Source organism: Haemaphysalis longicornis, unplaced genomic scaffold (assembly GCF_048455015.1).
Source record: "Haemaphysalis longicornis isolate Haplotype H1 unplaced genomic scaffold, Haemaphysalis longicornis Haplotype H1 scaffold_7, whole genome shotgun sequence".
Lineage (NCBI taxonomy): Eukaryota > Metazoa > Arthropoda > Arachnida > Ixodida > Ixodidae > Haemaphysalis > Haemaphysalis longicornis.
Window position 1 is genome coordinate 89,176,711 of NW_027526422.1, and position 26,495 is coordinate 89,203,205.

Below are 26,495 nucleotides of genomic sequence, written 5' to 3' on the forward strand. Positions count from 1 at the left end.
GCCCCCAACGCAGCACTCCTAGCATGCACTTCCACTGTACTATTATAAGCAGTAATGGGAAAAGTGAAAATTCTGTGCAAAAAAGAAAGGCGTGTCAACAACCATTTTAACCTGATGTAGTACCCCTAGCAACAAGGTGGGAGGCAATGTCAATGCAGTGCCATCGCAGCCAATGCTTGACTGATGCAACACTGTCCGGACAATGTCTATCATCTGTTTTTCTGTCGCTCTGTGTATGCAAATCGGCAACACAAATATTTTCTGATGTGCCACATTCATTACTTCTGCAGTATTAAAGCACGTTATCAGAAGTAAATATATAGGCATGATATCAGCACTAGAAGTAAACCTAAGAATGGTGGGTTTAAGTATGCAAAGAAACACAACAAAACAAGCAGTACATGTTTGAAGTTAAAGAAGCTCAAAGTCAAGTATGTTTTGGAGATGTTGCGAGCAATAGATCTTCATACATGAACAGCTAGAGCATTTAGGTACAGGCGGGGACTTAATTTTGCAGACCACGCGAGCGCGTGGCAAAAGCCACCGATGCGCGCTCTGGAGGCCTGGCGCCTGTTGTCTGTTTTACTCGCGGGCACGCCTATTTTCTCGCTTCGTGCAGCGGTGCTGCAATGGTCACTCAAGCACCGCATAGCAATGCCTTTGTAGCATTCTTTTCTTCCCGATGGCACATTTGGGGCCTAACGTGACGATTGCGAGGGCTTTGGCGCAAGTGCTCCTCGGTCGTGATAAACACTTGCGCGGAATGCCTTATTTGTTTGTTTGCTGCTTTATCGTTGATAGACGATGAGATGAGCGGCTTGCGAACGGCGTCCCCGAATGAAGCGCGCATGAAGCAGTCCCACGGTACCGCGCTACCGACGACGAAATGCCAGCTATATGAATAGCGAACCTTTGTACACCTTGTTTATTTTGTAATTTGGCCACTGAACATATACCTCAGCTCACTCTCCGCTGCTCATAAAGTAGGCGATTTGCAAGTTTTATAAAAGAAATTATTTCGGTGTTGTTGCTGCCTAGTTAATTACATCAAAATGATAAAAATACGTACTCACATAAATTGTCTGTTCGCTCTGCCCATCGCATTCGTAAAAATGGCACCTCGGGTTACCATTGAATGCCGCAAAATTATTCGCTACCTTTGAGAAGCCGTTTTTCAAAGCGAAGTTTGCCGGCTTACTAATAGACCAACACATTCTGTTATCCCAGGAATTCTTGCTTACTGGGATGAATTGCTCCAAGGCCAGAACAGTTCTTAAGGTCGGCTTGCATTGATTCATTATGGGGTTTTAACGCGCCGATACTACACAGGCGATTAGGCACGCCGTAGTTGAAAGCTCCGGATTAATTTTGATTACCTGGGGATATTTAACATGCACCGAAATCCCGAACACACTTGAGCATTTTCGCTTTTCGCAACCATTAGAAAAGGGCCACCTTGCAGATGCCCAGCGGACGGAAGGACAAGGTTAACAACGAAACCGGAGGACAAGCTGATTGTTTTTCAGTGGTTGAACACCCGTTCATTAGGGACAAAAACATTCGGAAGGCCCTAAGTAGCGATCAGTATTACGGCGAAAAGTAGCGAATAATGTTATGGCATTCTTCGATGGGAACCCGAGGTGCCGTTTTGAATAATGCCAACGCGCAGAACGAACAGACAATTAAAATGAGTATGTCTTTCAATCATTTTTAAGTAAGGAAGTAGACATTAAAAATAAAACAGGATTTCTTTTATAAAACTTGCAAATCGCCTACTTTATGGGCAGCGGAGAGTGAGCCGAAATATATGTTGAGTGGCCAAATTACAAAATAAACAAGGTGAATAAAGGTTCGCTATTCATATAGCCGGCATTTCATCGTCGGTAGCGCGGTACCGTGAGGCTGTGCTTCATACGCGCTTCATTCGAGGACGCCGTTCACAAGCCGCTAGTCTCATCGTCTATCAATAATAAAGCATCAAACAAGCAAATAAAGCATTCGGCGCAAGTGTTTATCAGGACACGAGGAGCACTTGCGCCAAAGCCCTCACAATCGTCACGTTAGGCCCCAAATGTGCCATCAGGAAGAAAGGAATGCTACAAAGGCGTCGCTATGCGGTGCTTGAGTGACCATCGCAATACCACTGCAGGAAGCGAAAAAATCGTCGTGCCTGCGAGTGAAACAGGACGCGCATGCGCGCCGCGCAGGTCTCGACAACAGGCGCCGGGCCTCCAGAGCGCGCATCGGTGGCTTTTGCCACGCGCTCGCGTGGTTTGCAAAATTAAGTCCCCGACTGTACCCTTATATGAAACAACAAAGAACTATGAAATATGTGAACAACAGAGAAGCAGAAATGGCAACCATGGTAACCATAAAAAAAAATCCAAAGGAGACAGACAACCCAACCACAAATAAACGGAGGGAAAAAATTAAAAGAACTTCAAAAACTTCGTCAGAGATGTGCAGGACAACGTGTAAGATCAGAGAGGCAAATCTCTCTGCCATAACTTTAAGGGTAGTGCTTTGATTTTTTAGGCTAAAGCAGGCTTTTGAGAAGGAAGAGCTTTGTAGAAAAGTATGCCAGAAATGACAGCAGAAATGTGGTATACAGAAAGAAAAAAAAACAGTTCGACACATTTTTGGAATGTGGCAGTATCGATCCAAATCCACGCGAGAGAAATGACCGCCGTTTAAAAGAAGAGCATAACACAGATCCACTATCTTCTATGGATAAGTGACACATACCACTCGGATCATCGAAGATACTAAATTAAATAAATCCCTACATCAACGAGAGTGGTTTTCAGGAAAAGTGTTTGGTAGCACATTTTTGGGCCACATTCCTGGCATCTAGTTAAAGGAGGTAACAGCCACACTCAAGGCCCATTCCACTTTGCGATCGTCCTCTGTATGAAGTCCTCGTCTCGATTACGTTCTCTAGAAACGGTGTGATTTTGAATTTACCGTCCTGCCGCGATTTTGCGGACTGTCCGCTAATCAAGTGTCAATAAAACGCAACCAAGATCATATTTATAAATTCCTAACACGCTTATGGAGGAAACAAAGCCACCAGATGGTGATAAAATACACACAACGTCGTACCAATCGTGTCGAGCGCGAAATGACATGTCCAAGAGCTACATTGACCGAAACTGAAGTTTCGAAGTGAACAAAAACGCCGGCGTCAACTGTGAAGCTGTCGACAGCGCACCCCTCCAAGGTTTTGATTGCGACTTGTTGCGTTTTGAGATGACAGTAAAGGTCAAGGAACTCTGGCGCGGGCCACAGTGTTCATTTTTTTTTTTTTTTTTTTCCTGACTAGTACTTTGGTTGAATCACCTCTGGTGCACTAAAGCTGAACATCAATGAAGTGTTTTAGCATATATTCAAACTCCACCTGCCCATTTTTGCCTTTTTTTGTAATGAACGCTGCCGAGTTTCACGCAATTAATCAACCAAGGCAGCGACAAACGGACAAACGACGATCTCACCCAAATATCGGCGACCATAGCGGCAGTTAGGATACCTCTCCTTAACAAACTCGGGGCTAAGACGTCGAAATTGATGCAGCTGGCCAAGCTGCTAACTAACTCGGGATCTTTGAACTTTCTTCGATGCTCGGGGTCCATTGTCAATCCACACGATCAGATCGGCGAAGTTGCGAAACACAATCACACGCACACAATCAGACAACCAGAGATCGCAGAGTACTCGTTAACCGATGCTAAAGCAGCTAAACCAACTATTCCGACGGTTGCCGTGGAAATAGGCCAAAGCTGAACCAACTGAGCAAAGATGAACAGCGGATGAAGAATAATGGGAAGCCTCACAGTTTTGTTGCTGGTAACCTTTAAATTTTAAATATTTTGTCGGACATTATCTTATGCAACTGATGCAAACAAACTTTTATATACAACTGCGTGAAATAAGCGGTTATAAAAGACATAATTCCCACATTTGCTGTCCGCCTCGGTAGCGCAGTAGGCAGCGCGTCAGTCTCATAATCTGAAGGTCGTGAGTTCGAGCCTCACCCGGGGCAAGGCGGCTATTTTTTTCTTCTGTGCATCACGTTTTGGTGGCTATTTGAGCACATATAATCAAGGCTGAGGTGTCAATATTACCGACCAGCCTGCATACATGTTGCTTCTGCATGGTACAGTTCAACACATACGGAGGAAACTTATTTTTCATTTATTTACAGAGACACTTCATTGTCCTCACAGGGTAAGAGAAGGGTGAGGGAATGGGGAATGCAAAAGTACCAATGCAGTTTTCATAGACAGGTTTCATTTATGTAACAGTAATTTTGAAAAAAAAGTGAAATTACAGATGTAATTATTGTTTTAAGTACTTCAACTAAGGGTAAGGAATAATTAAATAATGTAAGATACGAGGACGGCTATTTCCCTCTGAAATCCCAATGCAGAACCGAGAATTACTGAAGAAAATAAAAATATTTCTAGCTTTTCACATTATCTTTAGTATCTGTGCGCTTAAATTTCCTCTTCTACAACCGAATATTTTTTTTTAGATCACCGCGGTGCCCAGAAGCTTTGACTAGGTCAAAATTAACACTGCAAAAACATTTCTACGTAAGTTTTCACAGAGACAGGTTAGTGAACAAAGAAAACGTACTCTTTTGCATTCCTAAATCTGTGGAGGCAGGAATGGCAAAGGCTGCTGCACCCCGGGGATCCTTTCTCCCGGGGTGCTCCAGCCTCGCCCGATCGGGGCTGGCTGGAGCGCCCCACGGAAGTGACGTCACCTGTTTTTTGTTATTATTTTTTGGATTTGGTCGTCGTCGTTGATCGCCGAAACTAGTACGAGGTACCATGCCGGCCTGCAAATCGGCCGTGCCGGCACTCATGTTTAGGTCGGCTGTGCTTTTCATTGTTTACGATGAAAAGCACGCGCTTTTTGTACACGCCGTAAGCGCAGGCTGATAACTCTCCTTCTTGGTACATCGGCTGTCGTTCGGTACGTGTTGTATTATCTACGGCGCACCTGCGGGCAAGGCAAAACCACTCCGAGTGGAGGATTCGGAGGATTGTGTTGCACGTTTAAATTCGCCGGCTTTTGTAACCGCACTTCTTTCTTTCTTTTTATTTTGGAAGGTGTGTGCGCACCCCATATCACGCCATCAGGTTTGATCTGCTGTGGCTCAATAGGGAAGAATGGTTCTGTGTCCTCAAACGTGGGCACTGGCTGAAGACTCTGCCGGCTGCTTGCGCTCCCATTTAGATCATAGAATCTGTGGCTTTTGTGGGGAGAAGAATAGGCCAAAGGAATACCTTTGAAGGCCCTCATTTGACAAGAGCTAGTTCTCTTGCGTCTAGATTACTGGTGCCCAGTGCACTTGATCTTCCACTCTGGTGCACTGTAGTACGCGCCGCTGAACAGCGTTTTTGTCCGTATAGTTTTGGCGCAGCAGCCTGAAATGTTTTGAAACCTCACCATACTTTCTGTGCATAAAAAGACCAGCAGGTGCCTTATTTTGGGGAGTGAAATCAGCACAGCTGGGAAAAAAGAGGCCTGAATTATATTAGATGTGACAAACAAATCATGTTTGAAGTAAACGCGTGTTAATATGCCTCTTTTCGTCGTGCCTACAACTCTGTATATTTGGTCATGTTGTACCACCTTTTCCGAGCTTCCAAAGTTACAAGGTACACTACAAGTACTGATCACAATTAAAGTGTCAAAAAATTTGGCTTCTGGCACAAGCACAACTTTGCCACCCTTGTTACTGATGGCCTGGAAAGAATCACGCCGAAGCAGGAAGCACGTACTTCATTTCACCAACTTCACACACCGTTGTAAAAATTGTGCTGGTAACTAATAAACAGCGAGAGCACAGCGCTGTACACGCTGGTAAGGGCAGCAAATGTAGCGCCAATATAGTCTTCCACATAAACTGTGCCCACAGCTCCTGTCAACACCAAATTGATTAAAGCGTTGTTGCACATAATTTGTATACAAACGTCATGTAAGTAGTGCGCATGTTGCTTCTTGTCATAGCAGCAGCTGTCCAACAGTCTACCACTGCAAGTGATGAAGAACCGGCCAACCATGTGACGTTTGTTGTCCAAAAAGAAAGAAGCATACAAGCCTTCGTTTTCTGACAAGCAGACTGGATGCTCATCACGCTGAAGTTCCCCAGCAGTCGGAGCTGTGTGTGCGCATCCGTTTACGCGTATGCGTGCTGCCACGTGCACCTGCAGCTGGCAGCACGTGGCAGCAAGGTTCCATTCTGCCAAGGTGCCGGTTTAGCGCCGTAGTGAGAGGATTTGGCTGCTGCTCTGGCGAAATGAGTTCAAGTACACCAGTCCATACAGCGGTGGCCCCGCCGACGCCACGTATATGTACGGTCAGTTTTCGCGTTTGATATGTTACACCTTCGTCTTTAAAACTGGCGAAACTTGCACTAAGTGACGCAAGGGGAGCTGGACGATTTCTTTTTAGATCGTCTTGAAGCACTGAATGACACACCACCACGTATTGCGAAATTTGTTTATTTACGTGTTCCGTCGTCGCTTCTCACTGTGGCAGTAGTAGTCATCGTCATATAAGGTCTCTAAAATTATCGTCATATCCATCTTCCGCATGCATGACTAGCTGACCCGGATTGCTTTGTCCGCAGGCTTTCCCATTCCTCCTAAAGTGAAATGCGTCGGCACGCGGTAGAACCGGCTTCGCGAGCTGGGCGTCTGCGAGGTGTCTTGTGCTCATCCTTGTGGCGCAGACGTACGTGACTGTTTTCCTGGTATTTTTCCGAGCACCACGGGCAATCCAGGTTGATGCCGCACGCTCATCGCAAAACGCGTGCACACGTGCTGGGTAAACGGCGGGAGTAACTATGACAAGATTTTTTCTGATGACGCCGCACACATTACGGCCAGCAACGTATGGCGGCTGGTCGTAATTACTATTAATTTTATAATGGGCACAATAGCAGTATTGTCGTAAAAAAACTGCAGCTAAATTATAAATCCTAATTGTTGTATGCTAGTGACATGTTGCAAGAAAATCGGAAATGTAATAGTTATATCCCTTCGCTCACCAGCTGTACAAGTTGTACCTGCCCCATGAACCTTCAAATGCTGATTAGTCTCATGGCCAACACATGAGCCATACATGCTCAACTGTTCCCAAAAGGACTAAGCAAACACACAATCTCCAAGAAAACACATCCGGCATTGGGAAGAAACATTTAAAATTGGCTCACTTCATTTGACCAACAACCAGTACATTTTGCTTTTATAGCCCACAAAAGACCATCGCCAGCACTGCATTATGGCTGAAGAACTTTTCTGCAGTTGGCTTTGGCAACAAGCAGAATGCACCATTATGAACTGGAAACACATATGACAAGCCACAGCTTTTACCAGCCCGTTGGTTGCACTGGGTGTCAAGAGATAAAAAGGAAGAATCAGCAAAAATGATTTATTGTATGCACAATGATCAAACATTAATTCAGAGTGTAGAAAAACATCCCTTCCAGCATGTTCGGCTGATCAACCCATTTGTGACAGCCTTATCGAAGTGAAGGCAAGAACGAGTCCGTGGCAGGATTTCGATGCGGGCTTTAAGAACTGTAGGCTGTCTGCAGTCATAATTACTATTGTGCACCAAACACCCTAGTACACTGAGTGCAGTGAACTTCAGCAATGAAAGTAGTCATAAGAAATTTTTATCGTATGGTGACCGTTGCGACTCTTAGTAAACCGTTACAAGCACCTGGCATGCTGGCAAGAGAGAGGTAGAGATAGTAAAAGATTTCTGAAAGGAGAAGAGGCCAGCCTGAGAAACTGAACTTGGGCCTGCTACTTAAATCCCACTGGGGCAAGGAAGGTACTGAATACTGAGGGTATGAGAAATGACAGTGAAATCAACCAATGAACTTTGTACACTTAAAGCATGTATGGGACGCAGAAACAGACTAATCACTGCATAATTCGCATAACTTATTTACTGACCATAAAAAAAAGTTCCGCAGTTTGTGAAATTTCACCACATAGACCCAAGAGTCCTGACAGGACAAGCAGCGATTTGACAGCTCGATCTTGCTTCTTCGTGTCAGCCCACGTGCCAAAAATCTTTTGTTCAGACAGAGGGTAAGCATTCAAGCGTAGTAAGGCTGCTTCAAGGTCTTTTCACCCACTAGTAACCTTGGTCAAAAACTATGCAAATGATTAATTGTCTCTGTACAGCCTTACACAGAAGGCAGTCTGGGCTGTCCTCGCGTCCAATTGTGTGCAGATACTTTCAGGTCAATGCTACTTTAAGCCGCAGCCTGTGTAACAAGGTTTCATTGATTTCTGTGAAGTTGAGGGGCATGAGCGAGCCAGAACCTTTGCTCGGGATCAGTCCTGGGGAGCCGTTCCTGTCAATTCTGTGAGTCAGACCAATGCAAGGCAGAAGCTTGTGCACGGGCTCTGTAGAGTATTGCATTGCTACCTTGTCTTATGATGTGTGTAGCCAAAACAGTGTATATCCTTTAGCCGGCACAAGGCAGCATTTCCTTCACAGAAAATTAGTTCTATAATTGTAATTACACTAGCTAGTTTCTAGTAATTTTTTTCAAACAAAGAGCACGACTACAAAGTGTAACAAAGGGAAGGGACAGCAACGACTTCCAGCTAGTGCCTTGTTTGAAACGTATGACCCGTATAAATACCATGCGCTTCATAACATCAACATAGCAAAAACAGCATGACGCCATGCTGCAACTTTTCTGCTACGACCCCCATGAGCACTGCCAGCTTTCATGTCCGCAACCTCGCTAAACTCGGTTTTCCCTTGAGAACATGATTTTAGTGCTAAAGATGACAGAAACACTTTACTGGTGCTTGCATCTATCAATCAAACACCAGCAAACGTCAGTTAATTTGAAATGATATGGGGTAAACTTGGAAGCTGGCACAACTAGGTGGGATGGGAGTGGCAACAAAAATCTGTGCACAATACAGCCCTGTTGTGGCATTTTTCAGCACGGCGACAGTTGTCACACCGCCCTTGTTAACCTATATTCGAATCTCCTGATACTATGGAGAGACTTGTTGCACTGGTGGCACACTGGAATTACCACTGTGTTGAACCATGGAGCCTGCCAGTTGCCATTCGAGCATGCGAGTCTGCCGATGGAAATTTTTTCTGGCGACATGAAGCCCTGCAGTGCTTCATGAATTATTTCCTGCTGGCACAGCCATTCCATTCCACGCAGACAAACAAAATGCGCACAGGCCGCATGCAACAGGCATGTGTTTATGTTGTGTGGGAAGCAGGTTTGCCAACGGGTACCAGTCGCCTGCGCAGTAGCACCCAATGTATGCTTAGATGCAGATATATCTAGCGGGTCCACCTTGGTTCATTCCATGGAGGCAAAAGCAACGCTTTCTCATGTTTCTCTGATGGTGCTTTTCAATGGCCTCAACTTTGCATTGCATTAAACAACGAGACAGAAATATTTTATGGATTTGCGAGCAGAAGGATGTTAGGGCTTCCACCCCATGAGAGCCATTCTTAGTCCAAGTGCACTGAAACCCACAAGCGCCGTCAAAGTCGCCCACCCCGGACTTTCACTACCGCCTTCACCATCGCTACAGTTACATCTGGATTTTTTTAATTATTAGTAACGATTAATTATTAACAGTGACTCTACACGGCTAGTCAGTGAGTGGAAGTGGTTTGGTTTGTTGGGTAAAAATCAGAACAGACTGCTTTCACTATATGTTGTGAAGTGGGCGTGACAGTGACCCTGGCTCGTCAGTGAGCAGAAGTGGTTTTGCCGGTTGGGTAAAAATCAAGCATGACTGCATTGAGGAGCAGACGAAGAGTGTGGAGCACGTCAGACATACTTTTAGCCTGTGTGATCAGTGTACGTGCTTTGTGCCATTGAGAAAGTTAGCAGGTATATCCCGTGTATTACGTTTTTTGCAAGTTTGTCCAACATATCTTTGGACGCAGCGTTAAATCATCAATTCCTTTGAAAAGCAACACGAAGCCAGCAGGTGAGAAAGAAAGAGGTATGTTAGTAATACTACTAAAGGAAATTCAGGCTATTAGCAATGGTTCAGAACGACATGTAAACAATCTTTGCTAGAATGCACAGTAGTTGACGAAATACTGCAGGGCACATGCACACGTGATTGCAAAGAGGGTTATGGCATGTACAGGTAAGTGCGTAAGGCTGATTTAGTGCAAATATGCTGCATGCACACGTAAATAAAAAATACCATGCAAAAAAGATGAACAAGGCAAATGAGGTTAGAGCAAATAGAAACAGCAACTACGCAGAGTCATCTAGATGGTATGCTTAGAATGTAGATAAAACAGTTCAACACAGCACGTAGCACCTGTTATTGCTGAAACCACTGACGCATCACTTAGCCTGTCATAAATGGGCACGATCACATACGTTTGGCGACATCGTAAATTTTGGAGCACACGAACACAACACACACGGAAAATGCCATAGTAACTCCACGCTTGTAACGACAGGGATCACGGCAAGTTGATGCGCACGAACGAGAACTCGCTGTCACTGCGACGCACCATTGCTAACTGATGGGGCTCTAGATTATTCACGTATACACTCCTGCTGCGACACGAATCTGGACACTTGCAAGTCGAGTACGGAGCAGTATCAAAATATTTGCCTCGCGTTGTGATACCGACACAACACCGTGTATAACGATGACTGTGATGATATAGCATCGATGACTGCGGCGCCAGCAGCTTCACACAAACAATAAACCTCTGGAAAACTACGACGTGACTACGACGCACCACACACATCGGTCACGTTTTGAAGGCAACACGGTGCTTCGTACCTTGCTGCACATTTTGGGGCAACAATTCTGATACCTGTACATATTTGATATGAAATCATTGCGCTCTGCGCAAGCGCTGACCAGCACTTCGCGTTGCTGCCACGAATAGTCATCGGACTTTGACGACTGTGAATTAGAAGATACAAGCGCGAAGACACAGGCTTGGAGCTGAACACCTCACATGAAACGAAAACACAGCGCAGCACCGCACCACTCGTGAGCGACTCCACACAACGCCAACGCTTGTACATTCTTGCTTGCCTCGGCACCGCGCGAAGACGGAATATATATGAAACAGGCCAACGGAACAAACTCGGAACAGACGTGAACTCTACCCGTACGGATGCCAGTACGGGGCCAAAACGCCAAAATTCGCTCTTCGATCGAATTCGGCCTCTTCTCCATGCCGCTCGTACGTAGGTCATCCGTAAAACCCGTTGTAAATCTATAAAAAGTGCTTTGTTAACACAACTTCTTCTACGCGAGTGTCAAAAACAATAACAAACTCGAGTTTCGCAGAGAAAAATATAATGCAAACATCTACAAAGCATGTTCGTGACGTCACGGTGACTAGGTGACGTCATATTAAAAGACAATAAACTCAGGCTAAAAATAAATTTTGATATTAGAATATTAATGTGTCGCTGCCAAAAGTATATGCAATACTATTGAAATAATTGCAGTGCAATGCAGTTACGCAATTTTTTTGTTGACGTACGTCACTTCCGTGGGGCGCAGCAGCCAGTTCGGGGGGAATCGGCTCGGAAGCCCCGGGTTGCAGCAGACGCAGCCTATTGTTTTTGACCCTCGCGTAGAAGAAGTTGTGTAAACAAAGCACTTTTTATAGATTTACCACGGGTTTTACGGATGACCTACGGACGAGCGGCATGGAGAAGAGGCCGAATTCCATCGAAGAGCGAATTTTGGCCCCGTATTAGCATACGTACGGCCCTTGTCTGTTCCGAGTTTGTTCCGTTGGCCTATTTCAAATATTCCGGCTTCGCGCGGTGCCGAGGCAAGCAAGAATGTTACGAGCGTCGGCGTTGTGTGGAGTCGCTCACGAGTGGTGCGGTGCTGCGCTGTGTTTTCGTTTCATATGAGGTGTTCAGCTCCAAGCCTGTGTTACCGCGCTTCTGCAGTCTTCAAAGTCCGACGACTATTCGTGGCAGCAACGCGAAGTGCTGGTCAGCGCTTGTGCAGAGCGCAATGTTTTCATATCAAATACGTACGTATCAGAACCAAATGTTGCCCCAAAATGTGCAGTAAAGTACGAAGCACCGTGTTGCCTTCAAAACGTGACCGATGTGTGTGGTGCGTCATCGTTTTCCAGAGGTTTGTTTGTGTGAAGCTGCTGGCGCCGCAGTCATCGATGCTGTCATCACAGTCATTGTTATACACAGTGTTGTGTCGGTATCACAACGCGAGGCAAATACTTTGATACTGCTCCGTACTCGACTTGCAAGTGTCCAGATTCGTGTCGCTGCAGGAGTAATCTAGAGCCCCATCAGCTAGCAATGGTGCGTCGCTGTGACAGAGAGTTTTCGTTCGTTCGCTTCAACTTGCCGTAATCCCTGTCGTTACAAGCGTGGCCAAAAAATGCGCCGGATATCTGTCATGAGTTACTGTGGCATTTTCCGTGTGTGTTGTGTTCGTGTGCTCCAAAATTTACGATGTCGCCAAACGTACGTGATCGTGCCCATTTACCCGCCGCGGTGGCTCAGTGGCTAAGGCGTTGCGCTGCTGAGCACGAGGTCGCGGGTTCGATTCCCGGCCGCGGCGGCCGCTTTTCTGATGGAGGCGAAAAGCAAAAACGCCCGTGTGTACGAGATTTCGGCGCACGATAAAGATCCCCAGGTGGTCAAAATTAATCCGGAGCCCTCCACTACGGCGCGCCTCATCGCCTGTGTTGCGTCGGCGCGTTAAACCCCACAATCAATCAATCGATCGTGCCCATTTATGACAGGCTAGGTGATGCGTCAGTGGCTTCAGCAATAACAGATGCTACGTGCTGTGTTGAACTGTTATATCTACATTCTAAGCATACCATCTAGGTGACTCTGCGTAGTTGTTGTTTCTATTTGCTCTAACCTCAGCTGCCTTGTTCATCTTTTTTACAGGGTATTTTTATTTACGTGTGCACGCAGCATATTAGCACTAAATCAACCTTATACACTTACCTGTACATGCCATAACCCTCTTTGTAATCACGTGTGCATGTGCTACTGTTACCCTGCAGTATTTCGTCAGCTACTGTGCATGCTAGCAAAGATTGTTTGCATGTCGTTCTGAACCATTGCTAATAGCCTGAATTTCCTTTAGTATTACTAGCATACCTTTTTCTTTCTCACCTGCTAGCTTCGTGTTGCTTTTAAAAGGAATGAATGATTTAACGCTGATGTCGGACAAACAAAAACAATACACGGGATATACCTGCTAAATTTCTCAATGGCACAAAGAAGGTACACTGATCGCACAGGCTAAAAGGATGTCTGACGTGCTCCACACTCTTCGTCTGCCCCTCAATGCAGTCATGCTTGATTTTTACCCAACAAACCAAACCACTTCCACTCACTGACTAGCCGTGTAGAGTCACTGTTAATAATTAATCGTTACTAATAATTAAAGAAATCCAGATGTAACTGTAGCGATGGTGAAGGCGGTAGTGAAAGTCCGGGGTGGACGACTTTGACGGCGCTTGTGGGTTTCAGTGCATTTGGACTAAGAACGGCTCTCACGGGGTGGAAGCCCTAACATCCTTCTGCTCGCAAATCCATAAAATATTTCTCTGTCTCATTGTTTAATGCAATGCAAAGTTGAGGCCATTGAAAAGCACCATCAGAGAAACATGAGAAAGTGTTGCTTTTGCCTCCGTGGAATGAACCAAGGTGGACCCGCTAGGTATATCTGCATCTAAGCATACATTGGGTGCTACTGCACTTGCCGACTGGTACCCGTTGGCAAACCTGCTTCCCACACAACAACACAAACACATGCATGTTGCATGCGGCCTGTGCGCATTTTGTTTGTCTGCATGGAATGGAATGGCTGTGCCAGCAGGAAATAATTCATGAAGCACTGCAGGGCAGTGCAACAGTCGCCAGAAAAAATTTCCATCGGCAGACTCGCATACTCGAATGGCAACTGGCAGGCTCCATGGTTCAACACAGTGGTAATTCCAGTGTGCCACCAATGCAACAAGTCTCTCCATAGTATCAGGAGATTCGAAATAGGTTAACAAGGGCGGTGTGACAACTGTCGCCGTGCTGAAAAATGCCACAACAGGGCTGTATTGTGCACAGATTTTTGTTGCCACTCCCATCCCACCTAGTTGTGCCAGCTTCCAAGTTTACCCCGTATCATTTCAAATTAACTGACGTTTGCTGGTGTTTGATTGATAGATGCAAGCACCAGTAAAGTGTGTCTGTCATCTTTAGCACTAAAATCATGTTCTCAAGGGGAAACCGAGTTTAACGAGGTTGCGGACATGAAAGCTGGCAGTGCTCATGGGGGTCGTAGCAGAAAAGTTGCAGCATGGCGTCGTGCTGTTTTTGCTATGTTGATGTTATAAAGCGCATGGTATTTATATGGGTCATACGTTTCAAACAAGGCACTAGCTGGAAGTCGTTGCTGTCCCTTCCCTTTGTTACACTTTGTAGTCGTGCTCTTTGTTTGAAAAAATTTAGAAACTAGCTAGTGTAATTACAATTATAGAACTAATGTTCTGTGAAGGAAATGGTGCCTTGTGCCGGCTAAAGGATATACACTGTTTTGGCTACACACATCATAAGACAAGATAGCAATGCAATACTCTACAGAGCCCGTGCACAAGCTGCTGCCTTCCATTGGTCTGACCCACAGAATTGACAGGAACAGCTCCCCAGGACTGATCCCGAGCAAAGGTTCTGGCTCGCTCATGCCCCTCAACTTCACAGAAGTCAATGAAACCTTGTTACACAGGCTGCGGCTTAAAGTAGCATTGACCTGAAAGTATCTGCACACAATCGGACGCGAGGGCAGCCCAGACTGCCTTCTGTGTAAGGCTGTACAGAGACAATTGATGATCATTTGCATAGTTTTTGACCAAGGTATACTGTAGGTGAAAAGACCTTGAAGCAGCCTTGAAGCAGACCAAGGTATACTGTAGGTGAAAAGACCTTGAAGCAGCCTTACTATGCTTGAATGCTTACCCTCTGTCTGAACGAAAGATTTTTGGCACGTGGGCTGACACGAAAAAGCAAGATCGAGCTGTCAAATCGCTGCTTGTCATGTCAGGACTCTTGGGTCTATGTGGTGAAATTTCACAAACTGCGGAACTTTTTTTTATGGTCGGTAAATAAGTTGTGCGAATTATGCAGTGATTAGTCTGTTTCTGCGCCCCATACATGCTTTAAGTGTACAAAGTTCATTGGTTGATTTCACTGTCATTTCTCGTACCCTCAGCATTCAGTACCTTCCTTGCCCCAGTGGGATTTAAGTAGCAGGCCCAAGTTCAGTTTCTCAGGCTGGCCTCTTCTCCTTTCAAAAATCTTTTACTATCTCTACCTCTTTCTTGCCAGCATGCCAGGTGCTTGTAACGGTTTACTAGTATTCGCAATGGTCACCATACGATAAAAATTTCTTATGACTACTTTCATTGCTGAAGTTCACTGCACTCAGTGTACTAGGGTGTTTGGCGCACAATAGTAATTATGACTGCACACAGCCTACAGTTCTTAAAGCCCACATCGAAATCCTGCCACGGACTCGTTCTTGCCTTCACTTCGATAAGGCTGTCACAAATGGGTTGATCAGCCGAACATGCTGGAAGGGATGTTTTTCTACACTCTGAATTAATGTTTGATCATTGTGCATACATTAAATACATTAAAGCATTTTTGCTGGTTCTTCCTTTTTATCTCTTGACACCCAGTGCAACCAATGGGCTGGTAAAAGCTGTGGCTTGTCATATGTGTTTCCAGTTCATAATGGTACATTCTGCTTGTTGCCAAAGCCAACTGCAGAAAAGTTCTTCAGCCATGATGCAGTGCTGGCGATGGTCTTTTGTGGACTATAAAAGCAAAATGTACTGGTTGTTGGTCAAATAAAGTGAGCCAATTTTAAATGTTTCTTCCCAATGCCGGGTGTGTTTTCTTGGAGGTTGTGTGTTTGCTTAGTCCTTTTGGGAACAGTTGGGCATGTATGGCTCATGTGTTGGCCATGAGACTAATCAGCATTTGAAGGTTCATGGGGCAGGTACAACTTGTACAGCTGGTGAGCGAAGGGATATAACTATTACATTTCCGATTTTTTTGCAACATGTCACTAGCATACAACAATTAGGATTTATAATTTAGCTGCAGTTCTTTTTTTACGACAATACTACTATTGTGCCCATTATAAAATTAATAATAATTACGACCAGCCGCCATACGTTGCTGGCCGTAATGTGTGCGGCGTCATCAGAAAACATCATGTCATAGTTACTCCCGCCGTTTACCCCGAACGTGTGCACGCGTTCTGCGATGAGCGTGCGGCATCAACCTGGGTTGCCCGTGGTGCTCGGAAAAATACCAGGAAAACAGTCACGTACGTCTGCGCCACAAGGATGAGCACAAGACACCTCGCAGACGCCCAGCTCGCGAAGCCGGCTCTACCGCGTGCCGACGCATTTCACTTTAGGAGGAATGGGAAAGTCTGCGGACAAAGCAATCCGGGTCAGCCAGTCATGCATGCGGAAGATGGATATGACGATAATTTTAGGGATCTTATATGACGATTACTACTACTGCCGCAGTGAGAAGCGACGACGGAACACGTAAATAAACAAATTTAGCAATACGTGGCGGTGTGTCATTCAGTGCTTCAGGAGGATCTAAAAAGAAATCCTCCAGCTCGCCTTGCGTCACTTAGTGCAAGTTTCGCCAGTTTTAAAGACGAAGGTGTAACATCAAACGCGAAAACTGACCGTACATATGCGTGGCGTCGGCGGGGCCACCGCTGTATGGACTAGTGTGTACTTGAACTCATTTCGCCAGAGCAGCAGCCAAATCCTCTCACTACGGCGCTAAACCGGAACCTTGGCAGAATGGAACCTTGCTGCCACGTGCTGCCAGCTGCAGGTGCACGTGGCAGCACGTATACGCGTAAACGGATGCGCACACACAGGTCTGACTGCTGGGGAACTTCAGCGTGATGAGCATCCAGTCTGCTTGTCAGAAAACGAAGGCCTGTATGCTTCTTTCTTTTTGGACAACAAACGTCACATGGTTGGCCGGTTCTTCATTACTTGCAGTGGTAGGCTGTTGGACAGCTGCTGCTATGACCAGAAGCAACATGCGCACTACTTACATGACGTTAATTTGTATACAAATTATGTGCAACAACGCTTTTATCAATTTGGTGTTGACAGGAGCTGTGGGCACAGTTTATGTGGGAGACTATATTGGCGCTACATTTGCTGCCCTTACCAGCGTGTGGTACAGCGCTGTGCTCTCGCTGTTTATTAGTTACCAGCACAATTTTTGCAACGTACGGTGTGTGAAGTTGGTGAAATGAAGTACAGTGTATCTCCTGGATTGGTCGGTGATTCCTGCTTCGGCGTGATTCTTTCCAGGCCATCACTAACAAGGGTGGCAAAGTTGTGCTTGTGCCAGAAGCCAAATTTTTTGACACTTTAATTGTGATCAGTACTTGTAGCACTGCAGTGTACCTTGTAACTTTGGAAGCTCGGAAAAGTTGGTACATGACCAAATATACAGAGTTGTAGGCACGACGAAAAGAGGCATATTAACACGCGTTTACTCCAAACATCTTTTTGTCACATATAATATAATTCAGGCCTCTTTTGTCCCAGCTGTGCTGATTTCACACCCCAAAATAAGGCACCTGCTGGTCTTTTTATGCACAGAAAGTATGGTGAGGTTTCAAAACATTTCAGGCTGCTACGCCAAAACTATACGGACAAAAACGCTGGTGTTCAGCGGCGCGTACTACAGTGCACCAGAGTGGAAGATCAAGTGCACTGGGCACCAGTCATCTAGACGCAAGAGAACTCTTGTCAAATGAGGGCCTTCAAAGGTATTCCTTCGGCCTATTCTTCTCCCCACAAAAGCCACAGATTCTATGATCTAAATGGGAGCGCAAGCAGCCTTCGTGCAACACTATTTAGACCTTTGCCGGCAGAGTCTTCAGCTGCAATGCCCACGTTTGAGGACACAGAGACCCATTCTTCCCTATTGAGCCACAGCAGATCAAACCTGATGGCGTGATATGGGGCGCGCACACACCTTCCAAAATAAAAAGAAAGAAAGAAGTCCGGTCACAAAAGCCGGCGAATTTAAACGTGCAACACAATCCTCCGAATCCTCCACTCGGAGTGGTATTGCCTTGCCCGCAGTTGCGCCGTAGATAATACAACACCGAACGACAGCCGATGTACCAAGGAGGAGAGTTATCAGCCTGCGCTTACGGCGCGTACAAAAAGCCCGTGCTTTTCATCGTAAACAATGAAAAGCACAGCCGACCTAAACATATGAGTGCCGGCACGGCCGCTTTGCACGGCCGGCATGGTACTTCGTACTAGTTTCGGCGATCAACAACGACGACCAAATCCAAGAAATAATAACAAAAAACAGGTGACGTCACTTCCGTGGGGCGCTCCAGCCAGCCCCGATCGGGCGAGGCTGGAGCACCCCGGGGGAAAGGATCCTAGGGGTGCAGCAGCCTTTGCCATTGGCAGGGGGTCGCGATTGCTTCACACGTTTTCTTTAATATCTCCGTTATTTGTTTGAAGATTGCGATGATATCATTGTTATCGGGACTAAGCAGTCTTCCTAATAAACCCGATTTGTATTTTGCCATCACGGCTCCTTTAAAAGTTGTAGTCTGAGGTCACGTACGCATCCTATTTTGAATAAATTTTCTTTCTCATTCATTCCGAGTTCACATATACCCACTGAGACATTTCTCAAATGGGGTAAAAACATTGACGGAATGCGGTGACCTCAACATACAACTTTGCTCAAGGACATAATTTCTCTCCGATCACAATACCAAGCTTGCGTAGCTCTATGCACAAAGCGATCCAAGATGGCTGTCCTAAGGTGGATCGGGGGGCAACTTAGATGTTACGCACCACCTTAGAACTAAAAACGAAAATTTCGGCCAACAAGCGAAGGTGAAGAGATATGGCAAAAGCCGCTCACGTCGCTTGCTGCGGCGGTAAGGCTGCCAGCGCTCGATCTGTGATGCTACAAAGTTTCTGCCTGCAAATATCATTGGTTCACTAGCCACCACCACAATTAGTAGAGTTCGCTCATTAGCACTACGGACTGAAGTGCGCGAGCTTACTAGGCGTTTTATTAACGCCCGCTTACTTGACAAAATCCGGCATTTTCATATCGTCGCTCCGTGCAGAACATGCAAGTCAATGGCCTGGTCAGTGTGAATTGTAATAGTTTCCCACTAGGTCTTTTATTTATTTATTTATTTATTTATTTATTTATTTATTTATTTATTTATTTATTACTGCAGGCCACAAATGGGCCCAAGCAGGAGTGGGGGTGTTACAGTGCCGTTATAGACCAATTATACAATCTTTAGCGAGGTAAAACAATAAACAGGACAATACAAAATTATTTTGAAAAACAGTGTGAATTAATCATACAAAATTTACAAGTCAAACATTCGATCAATAGATTTCAGCACATTATCGGATGAAAGAATTTCATGCGGGAGGTTATTCCAGTCGTTTATAATGCGAGGAAAAAAAGAATACTTAAAATTGTTAGTGCGCGCTGTGATAGGCGTGAACTTTGCAGAATGGTAATTCCTGGTGGGACGCGATGATAACGGAGTCAGGAAGGCCGCGATGTTTCGAGTCTGATATTCCCGTGTGATAATTGGAAAAGAAATTTTAGCCTATTCATTTTGCGTCGAGATTCCAAAGTTGGGATTTTATTTATTTTCATTAGTTCTGTTGGGGAGTCATGACGGCGGTATCGGTTGTAAATGAAGCGGACGGCTAATCTTTGAATTTTTTCGAGATTGTCAATGTCTTTTTTAGTATGTGGATCCCAGACTACGCATGCGTATTCAAGGCATGGTCGTACTATTGTCTTATACGCAAGAAGCTTTATGTTCGCAGGCGAGTTTTTCAGTTTATGTCTTAGTAAGCCTAGTTTTTGTCGTGCTGAGGCGCATACTTCAAGAATATGGGAGGACCATGTTAGATTACTAGTAATTGTAACGCCAAGATATTTAAAGCTATCAGTTCGCGAGATAGGAAGACCATTGATTGTGTACTGATGTTCATATGGTTCTTTTTGTTAGTAATACCAGAGTCTTTCAATGCTTTACTGGTCACGAAACTTCGGCGCTCGCCGCGCGCGCCGCTACAGGCGCCAGCGCCACACGAAAGTCATGCGGGACGCTCTCTCCGGCCATCAACAGATCGAGGTCGTGACGTGACAGCCAAAAGTCACGTGATAAAGACATTTTCGTCACTTCCTGAGCCATGGGCTTTTTTGTTGTTTTTACTTTCGCAGTGTCTAGAGTGCCGTCCGACGGCTCTTTAGCGGGGCCTTGCAGTGCCGTCCGACGGCGCTGCAAGCGTATGCCAGTGGCGGATCCAGAGCGGGGGCGGTAGGGGCGATCGCCCCCCCCAAAGCCTGTGTCAACATCCCCCCCCCTCTCCCCCCTCCCTTCAGTGCCTGTGGCCACCTCCTTGGTCAGGTTGCCCCGACACGACTGCCCTAACCGCAGAGGAAGCCGAATGGCTAGAACGGCTGTTATGATCGGCCTTCACGGCTTGAGAGGTAGCTACACGGCAGGCGTAACCGAAGTTAGTCTCCTAACCGTGATTATCGCAAACCGAGCTAGGCAAGCACGGTTTACCCTTACAAGCCGAGGAGCTGCAGGTGCACCAGCCATGAACCGGCGCAAGTTAATCGACAGCTTCGCAAAGCGGCGGGGGGAGCAGCCGTGCTTGGGCTTTCTCTGTGCCCCCGCTTTCTTCGCGCATGCTGTCGTTCAGGAGATTTAAACAAAAAGAGCAGTTACCTCCCACATTTTTGTGTGTTTTTGTATTTATTCAGACGGTGCAATAAGCCGCGGCCGCCGCTGCGTAGCCGGGATTGCTACAGCCGCTCTGACCGCTCTGTTTTTTTTTTTTCAATCAAAATAAACAAGTGTAGTGGACGCGCACTTCATGGCTCACTGAAGGTGCCTTTCTTACGCTTGCTCGGGCGGTTCGCGTTACCTGACCCGCCGGATGTATGACACGTGAGATATCGTGTTCCACACCTGCGCTGCCGCGCCATCGGGGACCGAGGAGGGGGTCACCATTTTTCTTCGCTTAATAAAGACACTTGAGTTTCAGCAACCGATCGGTGTGTACGCTTTTATCGTCATTCGTCAGCCGACGAGGCAAGAAGGTTCGGTGGTTCAGTTGGTTCAGTACTGCGGCACAAGTTGAAGGAGATGTGACATGTAGTCGAAGGTGACGAAACACTCACGTGCTCACTACATGACCAGCACGTGATTTCGTCGGCCGAGTCGCATTAATCTGACGACTGGTACTGTAGTAGCCACTTGACCCATCCTGACGACTCGAGGTAAGCGTTGGCCACGCGCAAATATATAGCTTGCATTTAGAACTTTAGATATGATACCCGCACCTCTTAATTGTTTCGTTTTTGAGTACAAGAAGACTTGAAACGTGCCTATCATTGCTAGCTGCAGTATTCGAGATGCCAGTCACGCCAGCATTCAGCCAAGCATACCCTGGATGTTGTAGTTACTATACTGACCCTTCTAACGCAGTTACGAGGAATGTACCAAAATCCTATAGAACCCGCTACGACGATATGCATCAGTGATTGAATTAAGTACTTTTTGCAGCAGTATAGGTTATTTATATAAAACTTCAAGGTACGTTTTTCTAAACATGCGTTTACAAAGAATACGAGCATGTGTTGTTTCATATTGATGAAATGAACACTGCCCACGATTTTATGCTGGGGAGTTTCAAAGGTAGTGAAGCAATGTCACATAGACTGAAATAATTTTGCTAAAGTACAAGCGATTTGATTATCGCAAGCCGATACAGCATCTCTTGCTCAAGCTTAGCACGACATCATGTCGCTACGCGCTTTGTGATTCATTCTTTCGATTACACGATGAACAGTTCTTTTTAAAGTATTACGCTGAAAGTCCCCTGTAAGGTTTACGTAAATATGCCTAAGCACTGCGCCATTTGCTAATTTTCGTCGTCTGTGATGCTTCTGCACGTTGAAGTTGCTCTCGCTCTGTTTTACTTGTTAAAACGATGCAACGCACGATTGAAGATGAGCAAGCAAGTAGAACCACTGTGAGCAAAAATTAACAGTATTTATGCTCTGACGGGGATCCTTTGGTAATAGTAGCTACTAAAAACAAAAGTCACCCTCCCCCTCTTCACTTGTACTTCAAGTGACCGCCCCCCCTAAAATGAGTGGCTGGATCCGCCCCTGGCGTATGCTCCCGTGCCGTCCGGCCGGTCCGGCGCTTGAGCGGCAGAACCAGGCAGAACTCTCAGCCACGGCCAGCATGAAAGAAAAGAAAAGTGCTCAGTTCCTTATGACGCATCAGCCAGCTCAACATCGGACGCTCGCGGGCGGTTGTATAACCTCCATGTATATAAGCCATTGTGTTAATATCCCTGTGAGCAGGCGAGCCGAAACCAATTAGGTGCAATGTGCGCGTACTCAGTCCCACGGGCGACTATTCGCGCGCCGCGCCAGTTCGCGAAGCGATAGGCGGCGATGAGCCGATCATCGCAAAACCGGATAGTTAATCACGGCTGCAGAGTCACCTGACGTAGTCGGTAACGAAACGTTTGTTTACATACGCAATGGCAAACGGCGGCTCGCCGCCGCCCGGTTAAAGTTGGCCCGGCCCGCCAAGGTGGGCCCACTGGGCCGGCACTGCCCAGCAAGCAGCGTCCCGTGCTCACCGGCTCTTTGGTCAGTGACTTCAGCGTACACATGTAATCGACGAAGAGCGTGGGACTCATCAGTGCCCAGAAACTACTTTGACTTGTCAGAGCAAGCTTCATCTTCGCAGGTATAGCTGGATGCATAGCGGGACGGTAGGCTGACTTGCAGCCTTGTCGTACCTCTACCGGTACGACACGTTCAGACGTTGTTCCACGTTGAAACTCATAGAGTTTCGTTTCAACGTGGAGTTCGAAGGTGCCAAAACTTTTGCGTCTGTGAAAAGAAGCGAACTTTGCGGTCAGGGATACAGGTGTGGCGTGAAAGCAAACGTGTATATTTCTTGATGTAATAAGACGTTGAAAATTGTCTGCTTGAGTGCGGCATTCCCGACTCTTCGCGCAACCCGCAATACTTTAGTACTATTCCAAATGAAGCCGCATCAGCTCTCGTCGCAAGTGCGAACACCGCCGCATCGCGCGACACGCGTCGCGCGCCCGACGTGCCCGAGTCACTGGGTGAGTGCACATTGCACTTTGGTTTCGGCTCGCTTGTTCACAGCTAGGGATACATTTACACGTCATATATAACCACCCGCGAGCGTCCGACCTAGAGCTGGCTAGTGCGTCGTAAGAAACTTCTTTTCTTTCGTATAGGTATCTTAAGACGACTGAAGCTCGAAGTCAGGTCCTGGCCGTGTGCTGAAACCTCTGCCGCTCAAGCGCAAGACTGGCCGGCCGGCCGGACGGCACGGGAGCATTAAGGTCCCTAAAATTACTAAGGTAGCGCCATCTTTAGATCTCGCCGCCTTTCGCCCTCGCCCGCGCTCCTCTCTTACTTCGTTTTTTGCCATTTTCTTTTTCGCCGGCGAACGCCGCGCGCCATTGGCCAAGGGCAAAGTCACGTGGTTTTGTTTTTTTTTGCTCCGCCGCCGGGTCGCCTCGCCGATGCCTCGCCGGCTGGGACATTGCGCAACGCCGCCGCTGCGACGCCATTGCTGGCTTCCGAGCCACCATCGCCACCGTGCTTCAGTACCGGCTTTATCGTAGGCGCCAGCTAATAGCAAAGTAAGAATTAGCTGCTCGTTTCGAAAAAATGTCGCACCGGTGTCGTTTTAGGTTGCTTCTCGGTGTCGATGTGTTGTGCCTTAGGCAGCGCGAATATCGTCAGGCAGGGCACAAGACTTCGTTATTCCGTCCGGGAAACGCGACGCAGAAAGGAGAAAAGTTTGGTTGCATAGATTTGAACGGGCATACTTCAGGCCGACGCTACCATCACTCTTTTGCGAGGTAAGTTTCTGGATGCTTGTTCTTGCTCTGTTAAATTCTGCGCGAGCTTGAGCGGTCACTTACGAAGAAATGCGTATTCCCTTCGCGACCGTCGTCTACGCTTTGTTCTGAGTAGGCATTGCGCGCAGCGCCGAGTTCGTCCCGTTGTAAGCTTTGGTTTGGATAAGAGGCCGTGTATTTGTCATGTGCGCGCTTAACTTCCAGCATCAATATCAGCGGCATAGCATGTTCAGTCAGTTGTCGTAAGGTTTTCGTGACGCGAGAATTGTTCACCTGAATTCATGCTTGTTTTGGCCGACGGCAGCTTGCGTCTGACCATGTATCGTGTGCGTTCCGAGTGCGTGTACGCTCTTTTTGGCGTGAAGTCATGTTTTGTGTGTTAGCTACCCGGGTGGTATTATAATCCCGTTGTTATGACATCGGAGTGATTTGCTGCGTAATATGGGCTTGGTCGGTGCGGCGCAAATTGAGGCTGTTGCGAGAAAAAAAAATATTGCGGCTAGGTAAAACAATTTAAGGTCAGCTAATATAGTGACCGCGCCGTTGACGTACGTTTGATGCGCAATTTCTGTTATCGCTTTATTAAATTCGCGCACGTTTGAATGAGCACTTCATATGCATATTCGCACCGTAACGGCTGTACGCCCTTTCTTCAGTGTATGCACAGAGGAACGTTAATTACGACTGTACGCCCTTTCTTCAGTGTATGCACAGAGGAACGTTAATTACGACTTACGTTTGCATTACACGTGATGCCGTACATTTGCAGTGTGCGCGCTTACTTCATCTTAGTAGTCAATGGCGCAGCGTATCCAGTCATTGCGATTTGAACCAAAACACACTGGGCGACTATATTATTTTCAGCATACGTATTTTTGTCCAGCAGAGCGCTTGCTAAACGGGTTTAGTGTAGCGAGTTGAGCGGACGCGGCACTGAGCAGATGCGCGAACACGAATTAGACCATGCTACGGTAGAACAGTCACTAACTCCCTTCTGCAATGCATTATTGACTATATTTGCGGAGTGTTTGTGGCGCATCTCAAACTCGGTGGCGACATTTTTTTCCCCTTCTCAATAGGATTATTGTCAGTGGCGACGGATCCCATCCTCGTCGCCAGTGTCACGATCTAGACCCGCGTTCGTGAACCTGGGAGGGTAGGGGTACCCTCCAGCCGAGAGACGACATGCAGCGTGCTGGTGGTGACGGTGACTGACCCTCGAGCAGCCGTGCTCGGAGGTGTTTATTGCCCGGCCACACACAAGGTTGCCCACCGAGCCTGGTGGGGCCACTGAACTTAGCGGCCAACGAATATCAGGGATGGGGGGCGCCACACACTTGTCACACCCCTCACCCCCAAGTTTGTTTGTCCTACACAACCACCAAACAACACCTGTCACCCCGGCGAGTAACGGTTCGGCGGTCTCCGCTGTCTCTCACTCCGCCGGAGCACAGGTGTCGAAACCGTTGTGGCAGCATTAGGTGCTGCCTGGGTCACACTCGCACCAGCTGTCGGCCTTGCAGGTGGCCCCGGGCTTGCAGGTGGCGCCACAGTTGTGCAAGTAGCACCAGCCCCTGGTGCTGTGCTGGCAGTGGTCGGTGAGGTTGGCTCCCCTGCCTGCTGGCTTCCTGAAGGGGCGGCTGGGGTCGCCAGGCGAGGCCTCACATGGTCAGCGTGCCGGTGCCACGCGGTCCCATCCGACATGCGAACGAGCAGTGACGATGCACTGGCAGGAGAGACCACGTGCCCGGCAGACCAGCGTGGACCAGGCCGGAAATTCCTGGCGAAGACCGGAGTCCCAGACTCCGGCAAGGGCCCAGGACGGCAACCTCGGTCAGCCGCCAGCTTCTGCTTCAGCTGCTTCAGGAGCGCTGTGGACCGGAGGTCTGGGTGTAACACGTCCAACGGTGTCTTCACCATCCGGCCCAACAGCAGCTCACAGGGGGCACGGCCCGTGACGTCGTGGGGTGTGGTCCGGTACTGGAAGAGGAACCGGGCAACCTGTGCCCGGAAATCCCCAGCCTGGCTCTTTTTCAGCTTGTCTTTCACCGTTTGCACCACCCGCTCGGCAGCACCATTCGACGCAGGGTGGTACGGCGGAACCATCATCCGACGGATTCCGTTCTTCGTCAGCCAGGCCAGGTACTCCTCGCTGGCGAAAGCGGGACCGTTGTCGGACACGATGACGTCCGGCAACCCCTGGGCTGCGAAGACTTGCCGCAGCGCCGCAATGGTTGCTCCTGCCGAGGGAGTGGTGACTGGCAGTACTTCCACCCACTTGGAGAAGGCGTCCACCACCACCAGGAAGTAGTGGCCCTTGAAGGGGCCCCCGAAGTCCACGTGCAGGCGGGACCAGGGTCTCTCCGGGAACGGCCAGGGGGTGATCTCCACATGGCGCGAGGCTCGCTGGTTCCCCTGGCAGA

At 47.4% G+C, this 26,495-nt stretch overlaps 1 non-coding gene across 1 annotated transcript; it reads left to right on the forward strand.

The window, feature by feature from the left end:
• The first annotated feature begins 3,966 nt into the window (after positions 1 to 3,966).
• Positions 3,967 to 4,039, forward strand: Trnam-cau (transfer RNA methionine (anticodon CAU)). The gene has a single exon. It is a non-coding gene; the product is annotated as a tRNA-Met (tRNA).
• Positions 4,040 to 26,495: the final 22,456 nt, after the last annotated feature.